Below are 15530 nucleotides of genomic sequence, written 5' to 3'. Positions count from 1 at the left end.
TTGCTTCGGAGTATAAATAACTCTAATGTTTACAGCTAAGCCCTACATTTTACTTCAGTATATCTAACTGCTTCATTTATATCTTGTCTTTGGATGCATCAAGAGTTCAGCAATTACAATACTTAACTCTTTCTCCCCTGGCCTCTTCCAGGTTTTACATATTTCAGGAAAAGGCAGCATCATCCACTAATATGATTTGGCTGTGTCTGCACCTAAATCTCATCTTGAATTATAGCTCCCATAATCTCCACGTGTCGTGGGAGGGACCTGGTGGGAGGTAATTGAATTCTGGAGGCAGGTTTTTCTCATGCTGTTCTCATGCTAGTGAATAGCTCTCACGACATTTATAAAGGAGAGCTCTGCTGCACACACTCTCTTGCCTGCTGCCATCTAACACACGCCTTTGTTCCTTTCTCTCCTTCCGCCATGATTGTGAGGCCTCCCCAGCCATGCAGAACTGTGAGTTCCTTAAATCTCTTTTTTTAAAATAAATTACCCAGTCTTGGGTATTTCTTCATAGCAGTATGAAAATGGACTAATACATCCATCCTGTTGTTCAAATGAGAAACCAAAGTGTCAGCCCTGGCACCTTCTTCTCCTTCCCCTGGGGAATCCCCTGCTGTGCATGTCACCTGCCCTGAAATCCACTGAACTAGACCTTCCAAAAGTCTGACATCCGCACACTGTCCTCACCCTCCACCACCTCTTTCTCCAAGGCAACAGCAGTGCTGTGTGAAATGCTGAAATAGCCTCCTGTTTTTCAACATTTCTCTTGCCCTTTACATTTCATTTTTCACAATGCAACTCAAGTAACGTTTTGCAAACTCAAATCCAGTATTTTTGTCCCCCTGTTTAGAACGTCTGTGTGTCCTGCAAGCAACTTCTGAAATTTAGCCAAATTCTTCAGCATGTCCCTAAGGCTCTGTGTGACATGGCCCCAGTGGCTGCAGAACCTTCCCTACTACCACATGACCCTGCCTGGGCTCCAGCCACAGCCGCTTGCTATTTAAATCTCTGTTCTCCTGTTACAGGCATTTGTGCATGTTGTATCCTTTCTCCAGAATGATCGTTCCCTCTAACCCACTTAGATAAACACTGCAAGCTCCCTTTACCTCTCAATTCATTATTCATTGCATCTCTTTTCAGATTTTGTTTATTTGACAAATAAAAATTGTATATATTTGTCATGCACAGCATATTTTGATATATATGTGTGTGTATATATGTATATACATGATATATATGTGTGTGTGCATATATATATATGCTGTTGCCTTGGAGATGGAGGTGGTTGATATATATATTATATGTTTGTGTATATATATATGTGTGTGTATATATGTGTGCGTGTATATATGTGTGTATATATGTGTGTGTATATATGTGTGTATATATAAGTGTGTATATATATGTGTGTGTATATATATGTGTGTATATATATGTGTGTGTATGTGTGTATATAAATATATATGTACACACACACACACCCAGCGGAATGGCTTGATTAAGCTAATAACATATGCAGTACCTCACATACTCACTATTTATTTATGATGAGAACACATAAAATCTAATCACTTAGCAATTTTCAAGAATACCATGCGTTGTTATTAACTATAGTCACCAAGATGCACGTATTCATTATTCCTCACATCTTAAAAGAAACATTAACTGGCCTCTCCACTCCCTTGGGATTTCTGTGACACACTTTATAGCGCTGCACAGCACTCTCTCACAGCACTTAGGGAGTTGCACCCTTAGCCTCTAGCACAATGACAAGCACATAGCAAACACAATGACATTTTGTAGATGGTTCATTAGTGGGTGTGCCAGGGTGCAGCAATCTGGGGAAAGGGGAGGTGAGCAGTAAGCAAATACGTAGATGAGACATAGTTTCCCTCTGCATATGTTAATTCATTTTTATTTTTGTTTCTGTGCGCTCTGCTTTCCCATTTTCTATTTATTCTAATTTGAAGTCAGGATGTTCCCAGTCTTTAGTCTTCCCAATGTTTTGCCTACTGAATCCAGTAGGATTCAAACACTTCCAAGCTTAGGCTGGTTTCCAATGGTTTATGCTCATAGCCTGGCAGGTTTCAGCTTATGAAGGCCCCTGATGTCTCATGGCAAACATCTTTCAAAAATAAATGATTCCCTCTGCCCATACGTAGCTCATCGTTCTTCCTGCAAAGGAGGGCAGGTTGGGAAGACTCTGCCCGTACATGTTCTACTTGTTTGCCGTTCTTTGGGATGAGGTATCAGAAGAGTGTATTCAGGATGATATGGGTGTATTATTCATATTGATCAATTTGGGTCATATTTGGAAAAATTTTCTCAGAATTTCAGACATATAAATGTATCTTTTGAAGTTTGGACATAAGTACAATTTATTCACTATTTTTGTTATTGCATACATTTAAACAATTTGTACCTGAAGTACAATATGATCTCAATATGATGTCAAGTGACCATTTTGCACTAAAGCTAAATTATTTATTTTCTGCAAGAGCTGAGGTGTTTGTACATGTATTAGGGAGTGAAGATGTCTCCAATCCATAAGCATGTGTTTTTTACTTTCCAGAATCATATCCCACTCATATCAGCCAGGATTCTCCAGATAAACAGAGCCAACAGAGAGAGAAACAGAGAGAGAGACAGAGAGAGAGAGAGAGAGAGAGAGAAAGAGAGGAGAGAGGGTATGTTATGGGGAGGCTTGTTTAAAATTTCCCAGGCAGGCTGAGACACTAAGAATCCCTGCAGCAGTTGATGCTCAAAGTCACGGTAGGGATAGAATTTCTTTCTCTTCAAGGGCCTCAGTTTTTTTCTTAAGGCCTTCAACTGATCGAGAGGTCCACCCACACGTTGGAAGGTAATCTACTTTATTCCCAGTCTACTAATTTACATTAATGACATCTCAGAAACAGCTTCACAGCAACATCTGAAGTGGTGTTTAACCCCAAACCTGGACACCAGAACCTAGCCAAGTTGACACATACATTTAACCATCACACCACTGAATTATAAAAGTAATAATATAAATACATATAAGTTTTTCTTCTTGAACATTTTTTGGTAGAACTTTGAGATTCCAGATGTATTCTGGACTTACTCAGATATAGAAACTCCTTTACTCCTAATTAAAAAGTACTTCATTTGTCTAGCTGCTAATTGGAATATGAAGAGAGAAAAATGCATCTGTGGATCTGTTTAGTCTAGAAATAGAATTGTTGTCGTTATTGCTTTGTTTCCAAATATATGCCCTAAGCAGCGCCCAGAGAAGCCCTCTGAAATCATGAGACCTTTGAGAACAAACTCAATGTTTCTAAGTCAAATAGGAAGTGAATGGAGACTTGTGAAAAGTCACTAGGTCCCAGCAATAAACACACTCTAGAGACGTTCTGTTCCATTTCACAAGGCTGAGATCAATTCCCTCAGAGCTAGATGTTGGTCATATCTATGCAGTTGCATTATCTCTAATGGTTTTGATTTTTAAATTGAGAGTTTCTCTAAGTTCTAATCATTCACATATCAACAGGAGAATTTAATATATTGCTCACTGCATCCATTCAAGTGTGCAAAAGTCATAAACACCTCTTTCCACAGTCATGTGGCGGTTCATTCCAGGTCTCTGTAGACATACGATGAGTTGTGTGAATCACACGTCAGTGTCTAAAAACAGGTCCCTGTGGCTCGGAGAGGGTAAATGCCTTCCACATGGATGTATAGTTTATTTTCAAAGGGAAGTTGCACCATTGGAACAGGTTCTACTAAATGACTTAATTTTTAAATTCCATAAATACCCTCTATTGCATTCCATCTTATAAGCATAGGCATTAATGGATTAGAGAAGGCAATCAAAACTCTAGACTGCTATTTTTTAATAAGCATGGGTCTCATCTGATATAAATAATAAAGTGATTACAAAGGATTTTGAAAGTACAAAGTGCTAAATGATATAAAGTGCTTTCACTGTTTAGTGGTTGGTGCTGCTCAGAACAGTGTGAATATACACTCATGACTACTGAGAGGGAATTCTGAGCTGTATAAATATAATGAAAAATTGCATATTTTCACCTGATCCGTTACTGCTTTTCAAATGTTAAAATCTCCAATTCTCCGTAACAGCCATCTTTTTCTTTTTATAAATTTTATTTTTTTGAATTATGTAAATCAACACTATCCATGTCTCTGAGAGGTATCAAATGGGAAGAGATACATATAGTCTTGTTATGTGACTATATACGCTCATGTAGCACACATATTCTCATATGTGCAAATATACTCCAGAAACAAATATTAAGTACATACCATGGGCACTGAAATGATTCAGACTTGATCCATTAATATAAGTAGGAAAGAAAAAAAAATAAATCTAAAAGGAAATGGTCATTTTCATATGGCTTCTGAATTTTATTTTTAAATAGATCATTGTACTTGGCATTAGAAGGTCTAGGATGAAGTCTAGACTTTTTATTTGCTTGCTGTGAGAACTTAGACATGTTTCCAAGAACAGAACAAAACAAAAAAAAACCTATTCTTATCAAAAAGGGGGGGTGATAATATTTTCCTCTTACGGGTATTGTGAAAATTAAATAGGGCATGGCTTTTCAATTTAGGGACATGTTGTAGATCCCTAAGAAATGTTAGCCTGCTTCCCTTTTAACATGAAGCAATGACTCCAAACTCTCAAGGACTACTTGAGAATTTGAAAATATCTATAAAACTGTCCTCAAAATTGAGTAAGGCATAATTATAAATGGCAAAAACCCAACCCATCTCCTTTAGATGATAAAAGCATATGTTATGTTCTGTGTGCATTGTCTTGGGGGAGATTAGGAAATAGTCCATGATAAGAATAGACAAAATAATTTGACTTTGTTGAGTTCTTTCCCATTCTTTCCTTTATGCACATCCTTGTGACATTTTACTTTTGCTATTTTCAAAAAATACAGTATCAGATCTTTCTACAGTAAATCTTACAACCCTCCTAATAGTTTTGGATTCTTATTTAAGTTGCTATAAAGCAACCAGGGTCTAGTGAAATGCAGTGCTAGTTGTTACGTCTTCAGGGCATAGAAATTGATTTTTCTCATCTTTCATCTTGTCACATAAAGATCATCAGAATGCCCTTTGGATCACAACCCGGAGCCCTGCTGTAATATCGGCAGAAACACCGTAAAAATGTAAGTTCCATGCTGAGGATCCTGTGAATAAATGAACCACTGTTCTTTAGGTTTTTGTAAATGGCAGATTTAAAGTGACCCTTTTAAGTAGAAAACACATTCCTCCCTGCATACCACCAAGTCAAATTGTTTTGCAAATCAAACTATCTCCTAAGATCTGTGTTGGGAACATGTAGCTATTCCTTAAGCACTGTGTAAAACTGGCTAACATTATATTGTAATTTTTCTTTTTTTTTTTCTTTTCTTTTTTTTTGTTTTGAGTTTCACTCTTGTTGTCCAGCTGGAGTGCAGTGGCACGATCTCAGCTCATTGTTGCAACATCCACCTCCCAGGTTCAAGCAATTCTCCTGCCTCAGCCTTCCAAGTTGCTGGGATTACAGGCACTCGCCACCACGCCTGGCTAATTTTGTGTGTTTTTATTAGAGAAGAGGTTTCACCATGTTGTCCAGACTGGTGTTGATCTCCTGGCTTCAGGTGATCCACCTGCCTCAGCCTGCCAAAGTACTGAGATTACAGACGTGAGCCACTGCACCCGGCCCTGTAATTTGTTTTTCTAAAAATAGAAGTAAGTTTAATAAGGGACTGCCAAAATATTTCCACTCTATCACCGTCGTTAGTTAGCACTGCCGTAGGTAAACTCAGTGTGTGATGCCTCTGCTGTGCATATGCTGGCTGTCAGGTTACAGGCATATTCGTAGAATGGGTCGAAGTATGTTTCTGTGAATATCAAGCTTAAGGGTCAGCAAAGTTCACCATGGTCGTATTTTTGTCTCATAAAATTTAGGCTGAGTTGCCTTCCTGAATGAGAGTGAGAAAATGGAAAATCGGACTTCAGAGAAGCACTGTGGTTTTGTTACATAAATAATTCACACAGTGTACTCTTGTACAGGACTTTTTTCAATTACAAATATCACAGTAAGCCATCCTCAGCCCAGTGGTAAATAGGGAAAATCTAAAGCTTTGTGCTTTCAAGGCCAAATTTGCACCATTTGATGCCATGTTTTTAGAATCTTTAGACCCCAGAACACTTCATCTTCCATTAGTGTAATTTCTGAACTCAGAATTTTTCTCTCATTGTTTCCAAGCAGATGAAATAATTTTGTCTTCAGACTTTCTCATCTTCTAACCCACATGCTAGAATGAATTCCAGGTTTCCTTAAATCATTCAATTATCCATACAATTAACAATATTTATTGAGTAGCTAAAATGGGCCAAAATTACTGTTAATGGCAAACCAAAAAATACAGAGTTTGGGCTTTATTGTTTTTGTTGAGTATTCATTTACTTAGAATCTTTGTTACAAAATAGTCTCATATATATGTATAAATTCATAAAGTAAATGAAGTTTTAAAATATTCAGTCTGTCTACATTTTATGAAATCAAATAGAAGTATTTCATGCTCTCAGGAATATATGCAAGATTTTCATACATAAAACAACAAAATCTTCTGTGAATTAAGTAAATTTTTCTAATCAAGAAATTTTGAGATGCTGATTTTTAAAAAATAACAAGATTTATGTAAGGATCACTCAATTTTTGCTTGTTTATTTCAAAGGTGATCAACGAGTCTTCTCCTATGCATTGGTAGTTTCCTATTCTTCTACCGGTAGAATCTAAAATTATGGCCAAATAGATTCTATCTGCCTAACAATATAAGCACTTATTAACAAGCCAAGTCACTAGATGGAGATATACAAATGGCTGTGTAGATTTCAACATCTAAAAAAGAAACTCCCTCAGAACAATTATAATGTTTGGTCATGATATTATATTATAATGTCATAAAAATGGAAACATTGGAAAGTATGGGCTCTTTTAGCTCTTTTATTATAAAGAAAACTTCATTGACATAAAATCTAACATCCTTGCTGCATTACTGTTAATGTTAAAACATACTGTAATGTTAAAACTTCATTTCTAAATTCCTGTATTCTTAGAAAAGTTACAAGAACATGCCTCCTTATATAAAGCTCTACCATATTGAAGAAACTGGTCCATCTAAAACCACATTCTTGTAAATAACATGAATATCCTAACATTTTGAGAGATAATTTGTTAATGGGAAACCTGATTTTATAAAGGCAAATGATATGTTAGTCTACAGTTAATGTGTCAATATTAAAAAGCTATTATAAAGCTAAGTATTCTTAGGTAAAAAATAATTGTTTCCTAATTAAATGATACAATTCATTTGAAATAAGTTAGCATAATGTCCAGAATATTATAAGTTCTCAATAAAGATTATGTATTTTTAAGGCAACTTACTTTAGGCCCAAGGGAATACACTTGGTTTTATATTCTATTGCCATTTATTAAACAAGAGCAATGACAGCAAAACTCTTATGCATATTACTTCTATGTCATTAAAATGTAACATTTTTAATGTTCAAACTTACAAAGGCACAACTACCTAATTTATTTAACTATAGCAACAACAACACTACAAAATAGAAAATAATTGTTCGGTATTTTTTTTCCTTTTTTACATATGATAAAACCGAGACTTGGAAAAGTCAAAATTTCTTGCCTAAGATCATAGTATAACTGGATTGTTCAACCCAGAACTCTCCACCTCTTGTGTTTGCATACATCATTCTACAGTATCTTGTTTCTTGTATATATTATTTCTTATATAAGCAGGAATAGTTAAGTATGAATTTCTTCACTCATGGGTGCCAATAAATCACTTTACTTTTTTCATCTTTATTAAAAAATGGAATATAATGATAAAATCAGACCTCCATGTTAAAATTAGTTTTCTACAATTTGATGTTATATCCAGCTTTTCTTTTGCAAAAAATGTCTAACATATATAGAATATAACTTTTTAATGTAGACATTAATATGAAAGAACTGTGAGTATAACTGAATCAGTCCTCTGATGTGAGTCACTATTTTTAATAAATTTAACACTTACAACAATGCTAAAATAATCAATTCCTTTTTCATTCACCTGCAGAATGTAACAGTCTAGAGATTCATAGCAAACAACCAAATTAAGTGCATTATGTTAGGTCATTGAAAAATATTTTAAATTGCTAAATCTAAAAACCTATGTGATGGTAACCTTTAAGATCACAGGAAATTCAAAAGTTATCAGTAATGGCTCCCTTTTGTGAATTTCAGTATATTGACAAAGCAATAGATGATACAGAAACATGAGGTACTCTAGTATTGTTATAAAACATCAAAAACTGTATCTGGCAGCCCACGGGTTATTTATGTACCACAGGAGAGCCCACTCACTAAAGTTGATTTACCATCACCTCTCAGAAAAAGAAATATTGATTTCAGAGTGAGAAGCCTTCCTCATCTTGGCCTAAACCAGTACTCTGCGTGTGTAATACTCCACATACCATCTCACACGTTTGCGAGGACTGTGCTCTGTTGATTCTTCTGGGCTCTGTATCTTCAACATCTTCATGTGCAATGGCTCAGTGGTCCCAGAAGAGCTGCTGAGACATCGTCCTACTGCAGGGGATGTTAACTGACTGGCAGTCCAGCTGCTGCTCATTGGGGTCCACCCCTCATCGGCACCAACTTCACACCTTCCCTTGCTGCCCTCAGCCTGTGCTTGCACACAGCTGGGAACTAATGGAAACTCATGTCCGCAGGATGTAGGATTCCCCCAGTGGGCAACTCTGGCTCTAGGATGGTCTAGTGGGCATGGAGAACTGATTAGGCCTCACCTAGACGTTCCTACAACAGCACTGAAGTTACAGGTTGCTCTACTCAAATTGACCTTCTTCTCTCCTTCTCTCTCTTCAGAGGCATCAGATCTACATTCCCCTTTGAAGCCTCTCTTGTCTCCTCTAGCTCCCTACCATGTCCAGATCCAATGCCATCTGCTTTCCCGTCTTCTGCCTCTTGCCCTTGTCTCTCCATTGTCACAACCGTCAGCAAACTCACGTTTGGGTTCCACGATGCTGTTAAATCTTATGGTCACTTGTACTCTTAAAAACCTAACCTGTCTATAGCACCTGTATATTCTTAAAATATTTTCTGTTTGAAATGCATCATTCTGCATTCTGCTTTATTTAATTCCCCTGCCTGATTTTTCCTTTACACTCCTGCTAGTGGGTTTTCTGTCCTCTGCCTGTATCTTAAATATCGCTTTTTTTAAAAAAATTAGTATTCTATCTTGGGGCTTTACTCCTTTTCACTCTACATTTTTCCCTCAAAAATCATCTCCTGTCCCTAATGACCATCATCTTTGTGGATACATCCAAGTCTGGATCGCCTTATTAAGATTTGAGTGACAAATGCACTCTGGACATCTCTTCTTGTATGCTCAGTATTCCACAAAGATGGAACACAACTCATTATCTCCGTGGAAACCCTCCAAACTATTTTTTGTTTTCCTTACTCCAACGATTGGTACCCCCATAAACTTGGGTATCAACTCAATTTCACTTCTTTCTTTTTTCATAGACTCAAAATCCAACTCTATAAACGCCAAACCTAATTGCTCACAAATCTACATGCGATACTCAGGGATAATCACTACTCAAATAGGGCAATCCTCATTTTTTGTTTGATTGACAGCCATAACAGCCTCTTAAGTTGTCTACTTGCTTGCAATTTTGAATGTGTTTGATCAAAATATTTTATTCGTTTATAAGTTTGCTAAGGCTACTGTAACAAAATACCACACACCGACTGGTTTAAATAACAGAAATTTATTTCCCACAGTTCTGGAGGTGAAACGTCCAAGATCAAGGTGCTGGCAGGGCTGTCTCTCCCGAGGCCTCTCTCCTAGGATTGCAGACGACCACCTTCTCTCTATTCTTATGGTCTTTCCTCTGCGCATGCACATCTCTTGTGTCTCTTTAAGTGCCCAGACTTCCTCTTTTTATAGAAACCAGTCAGATTAAATTAGGTTCCATGCTAATAGCCTCGTTTTATTTTTATTTATTTATTTTTGAAACAGAGTCTTGATCTGTTGCCCATGCTGGAGTGCAGTGGCGCGATCTCCGTTCACTGCAACCTACGACTCCAGGGTTCAAGTGATTCTCATGCCTCATCCTCCCTAGTAGCTGGTATTACAGGCACCACCACACCCAGCTAATTTTTGTATTTTTAATGGAGACAGCATTTCTCCATGTTGGTCAGGCTGGTCTTCAATTCCTGACTTCAAGTGATCTGCCTGCCTCGGCCTCCCAAAGTGCTGAGATTACAGGCGTGAGCCAGTGCACTGGCCATGTACCTTCTTTTTGAGCTACAGAGACCTATTTTTAACTTCCCTGGGATACTAGATGCTTCCTGCCTTTGAGCTTTGAGTGAGCTGCTCCCCGTGCCTCAGGTATCAGCTCAGCTGTAGTTTCCTTTGAAAGTGCTGATCTACTCCCTTGTAGGAAGTTGGACTTCCTCTGCAGTGTCCTTCTGTGGCAACACACATATTGCTGTCATCACACATATGACGTCGCATCCTTTCAGTTGCTTTCTTACTTGTAGCTTCCACAATCCTGAAGATTCAGGAGAACAAGGGCAAAACATGTTCAAAATTGTATTATCTCCAGAGTATATTTTAAGGGTTTGCACATCTTAGATTGTAAGTATATAAGTTACTATAGCTACTGATTGTACAGGAAATTACAGTTTTAAAAATGAATGTGCATTTAAGGAAAATAGCACATATTCAGATGAGAGATTTGGGGAAGATTGTAGCCTAAGGGTCTTAGCATTCTCCACTTTCAGCTCAGTATCTTCTCATCTGCATCTCCTAAACCAAGCTTCAGGCTGGTGTGCAGCGTGGGGATCACAACCACTCCCAGTCATGATACCCAGCAGTTGTACCTGAGCCCCAAAAATTTCACCCAAAAATAACACTAATAAAAATAATCAACTACCCAACTAAGATTACCTAGAATCTGTAGAGAATAATAACTTTTTAAAAAATTCAGAACATGTTCTTTATGAAATGGAGTTACTGTAGAAGAGATGAAAGCTTGAAAAACGACAAATTTATAACAAGAAAAAAGCTTAAGGATATCGAAGAATCACATGGAGAAGAAGCGCTGGAACTGAAAAGTGGACGAGTAAGTTGGAGAGAAGGCCACTCCCTTTTGAGATGTAAAATGGTGGCCTAGAACATCAAAGGAAGAGTCTGAAACAAAGAGCAAACATACAAGAAGATGTAATTTATGTTGGAAAATTTACAGATCCTTGGGCAATATATCCAGGAAAATCAATACACGAAGTATAGATATTCAAGAGAAGAAAAGAACTGATAATCATTTTAGTGATAATAGTGAACAAATAATAGAAAACCATCTCTTTTGAAGAAGAAAATCTGAAATTGAGCATAATAATAATAATCACTTCATCACTGGATATTTTATCTCTTCCTTTCAAGTAGAAGACCATGGAAGAAGGGCTGAAGACTGTCATTCAGGAATTCTTTTTTCAGCAAGATACTTCCCTTTAAGGATTAAATAAAGCTCTTTCTGACTATATAAGCAGAGACTACAAAACCCAGGTAACCTGTTTGGAAAATTTTAAACAAATCCAAATATAGTAAAACATAGAGATCAATAAATAAGATCTAATTGGAATAAATTATTAGAATGCAGTGAACCTTGTCTGTGTGTGTGTGCCTATATATATAGATATATATATAGACACACACAAATTGAAATAAACATAAATATAAATAAGAAGTAGCATGATTTAATGTCTAAGAGTTAGCTCTGCAGCTAGATTTTTGGAGTTTAAATCATACTTGTACCACTTATCAGCTAAATCATGTCCATTTCACTGTTCATACCTCAGTTTCTATAAATCACACACAATAGTATTTACATAACTCATAGCCTTCATATAACATTATTTCATTTAATATTTATAAAGTTCTTAAAACATTGATTATGTCATACTAAATACTACATATTTATTAAATAAATTAATAAATAATGATGAGGTGACTAGAACTGAGTAATTTCTAGAAATTGCAAACAATCACATATGCACATATGTTTCAAAGTAACTTGCTCCAAATTAAACTATGGTAAGACAACACATCATGGGGAAAGAGACATCAAAGGCATTAATGCTACTCATATGTAAGGTAGAAGGGGGTGATTATGGTGAGACAATGGCCTCAGCATATTCTAAAGGCCTCATTTGTTAGGGTTGAGGTGAGGAGGTTGCGAGACAAAGCACAGAGAATGTTAGTGAGAAAAGAGCTGCTATTGAGCAGTCCTATAATGGTGAAGAGGTTTTTGTCTGATTCAGGTACAGGGAAGACAGCTGTTAAAGAAATGGAAAAGTTTAATCGAATTTTCAAATAAACAAAGAAAAAAAGAAAAGTGAATCGACAGCAAAACCCGAAAAGTTGGATCAGCAAAATTAGGAAAAAAAAAAAAAAGAAATCATGAAATACGATGAATTATTAACATAAAATAAAACAAAAAGAATAAATCCAAATACAGCAATTGTTTAACTATCATTGAGTTAAATCCTTTTAGGAGAGTAAAACTGTTATGTTAGAATAAACAACATTTCTCCACTATTTTTACAAATTCAGTTAACGGGCAGTAGGTGCACTTTCTAAAGTAAGTGTATGCATGCATGGTTTTTGTTTTTTTTTCTTAAAATGTTAGAAATAAAGGGATGGAGAAATCAATACCAGAGAAGAGAAAACAGGAAAAGCAATATTATTTTTAGACAAGGTGGAAATTAAGGTTAAAAGTACAAAAGGTAAACAGAACGCCATATAAAAAATTAAGGAGCATATTTGTGATGGTTATTTAACACTCATAAAAATGAATGCAACAAAGAACATAATAGCTAAAGGTATAAAACAAACTATATTGTTCAAAAATGAAAGGGGAATATAAATGTGATGTTATTAAAATATTTTAACATAACATTTTTCAGAATCAGAGACACCTCTTAGAGTGCTTCTCAAATTACCCACAGTAAAGCAGTCCCCCATCCACAAACAGTTACAGACTTAAAATTGGCAAATACAGCAAAAATAATTAGAAAATGTTAATGTTGACTGGGTGTGGTCACTCATGCCTGTTATCCCAGCAGTTTGGGAGGCCAAGGTAGGCAGATCACTTGAGGTCAGGAGTTCAAGACCAGCCTGGCCAACATGGCGAAGCCCCGTCTCTATTAAAAATACAAAAATTAGCCAGGCATGGTGGCAGATACCTGTAATCCCAGCTACTAAGGAGGCCGAGGGAGGAGAATTGCTTGCATCCAGGAGGTGGAGGTTGCAGTGAGCTGAGATTGTGCCACTGCACTCCAGCCTGGGCAATAGAGTGAGACTCCATCAAAAAAAATAAAGGAAGGAAGGAAGGAAGGAAGGAAAGAGAAAATGTTAACATAAAAGACACACTGGAAATAAAATTATTATTTCAAATTTTTATTACGATGTCATAACATGAAATACATTTCTGTCCTTATTTCATCATGGACCAGTGACAAACATGCCACAAACTGGCCTAGATCATAGGTCCTGCTGACAGCACCAGTGACTTAGAAGATAAAATGAGTGAAGCTGATGAACCTTCCATACACAACCAACGGGCTTCCCACATGCTCCAGACAGAATGCTGCGGAAGTCTGCAACATTTAACCACCAACAGGCACACAGAAAAAAAGGCTCCAAAAAAAGCCTGTTCCCAGTGGCCAAGAGGAAAAGCCTATGGGCAGTGCCTTCCTGCTGGGATCTGAATGTCAGTGTGTCCTCAAATTCATAGGTTGAAACCTCACCCCCGACACAGAGGTTGGGCCTTTTGGAGGTGATTGGGTCATAAGAGACCCGCCATCATTAATGCAATTAGAGCCTTTATAAAAGGGCTTGAATGAGCCTCTTGCTGCTTCTGCCACATGAGGATGCATGGCAGCCACTATCTATGTGGAAGAGAAATCTGCCCTGTCCACACTCACCAGGCACCAAATCTGCTGGTGTCTTGATCTTGGACCTTCCACTCTCAAGTTGTGAGTGATAAATTTCTGTTGTTTATAAATTACCCAGTATTTCGTTATAGTAGTCCAAATGGGCTAAGATACCAGTTCATTTCAGCCAGATACCAACAGAAAAAACACACTGTCAGGCCTCTGAGCTGAAGCTCAGCCATTGTAACCCCTGTGACCTGCACATATACAGATGGCCTGCAGGAGCCAAGAAGTCTGGAGCAGCTGAAAAACCACGAAAGAAGTGAAACAGCCAGTTCCTGCCTTAATTGATTAACCAACTTTATGACATTCCACTACTATGACTTGTTCCTGCCCTACCCTAACTGATCAATCGGCCCTGTGACATTCTTCTCCTGGACAATAAGTCTCGTGATCTCTCCACCATGCACCTTGTGACCCCCCTCCCCTGCTGACAACAAAAAACCACCTTTAACTGTAACTTTCCACTGCCTACCCAAGCCGTATAAAGCTGCCCCTCTCCTATCTCCCTTCACTGACTCTCTTTTCGGACTCAGCCCACTTGCACCCAAGTGAGTAAACAGCCTTGTTGCTTACACAAAGCCTGTTGAGATGGTCTTCTATACTGACACGTGTGACACCCTCATCTTCACCACTAACGTGCCACTGTTATTTCCATAAAGCCTGGTGGTAAGAACATGGAAAGAGATAAAAATTAAAAAATATATAATGGGCGACCTCTTCTAACTAATTACTTTAGTCTCAAGATGATTCCATTAAAAAGTGGGGAGAGTAATGGGTCCGAAATGGAAATAAGTTTTCTGCACTACCCTGGATGATACCAGTAGATTGTGATGAGATACCTACAGGTGCTTCTCTACTTACAGTGGGGTTACCGCCTGATAAACCTGCTGTAAGTTGACAATATCATGAATCGAAACTGTATTAAATGTAAGTAACATACCATACGTCATAGCTTAGCTTAGCCTACCTTAAATGTGCTCAGAACTCTTAATATTAGCCCACAGTTAGGCAAAATCATCCAAAAAAAAGCTTATTTTGTAATAAAGTGTGGAATATCTCATGTAATTAATTGAATACTGCAGTGAAAGCAAAAGATAGAATGTTTTTGCATCACTGTAAAGTTGAAAAATGTAAGTCATAAGTTGGGGACTATCTGTGGAGCAGGTCCTCCACTAAGGTTTTTGTTCAATATTGTTTCCCTGTAATGTTGATGAGAAAAGAAAAATTGATTCCAGCTGAGACCACTGTCTGTGTGAAGTTTGGATAATCTTCCCAGCACTCTGGTTTCCTCTGACACCCCAAAGACCTGCATGTTAGGTGGATAAGCGTGTCTAAATGGTCCCGCTGGAAGTGAGTGTGGGTGGGAGTGTGTCCTGCCTGCAAGGATGACGTCTTCTCCTGAGGTGGTTTATTCCTTGCATCTTGAACTGCTGGGATA

The 15530-nt window shown here is 37.5% G+C and overlaps 1 long non-coding RNA gene across 2 annotated transcripts in view; it reads left to right on the top strand.

Annotated features, from left to right (window-relative positions):
- The first annotated feature begins 351 nt into the window (after positions 1-351).
- The window catches only part of LOC134730858 (uncharacterized), a 303347-nt gene continuing 288168 nt past the window's right edge, over positions 352-15530 (top strand). The window contains exons 1-2 of one of the 2 annotated variants that reach the window (XR_010112864.1): positions 358-459; positions 5112-5180. This is a non-coding gene — a long non-coding RNA (uncharacterized LOC134730858). Of the gene's footprint in view, positions 460-5111; positions 5181-15530 lie in introns of both variants that reach the window. The other variant, XR_010112863.1, reaches the window with a different exon arrangement.

The sequence above is a fragment of the Pan paniscus genome, chromosome 7 (assembly GCF_029289425.2).
Source record: "Pan paniscus chromosome 7, NHGRI_mPanPan1-v2.0_pri, whole genome shotgun sequence".
NCBI lineage: Eukaryota > Metazoa > Chordata > Mammalia > Primates > Hominidae > Pan > Pan paniscus.
Note: the sequence above shows the minus strand (reverse complement) of the source record. Positions and strands in the feature narration are given on the sequence as shown.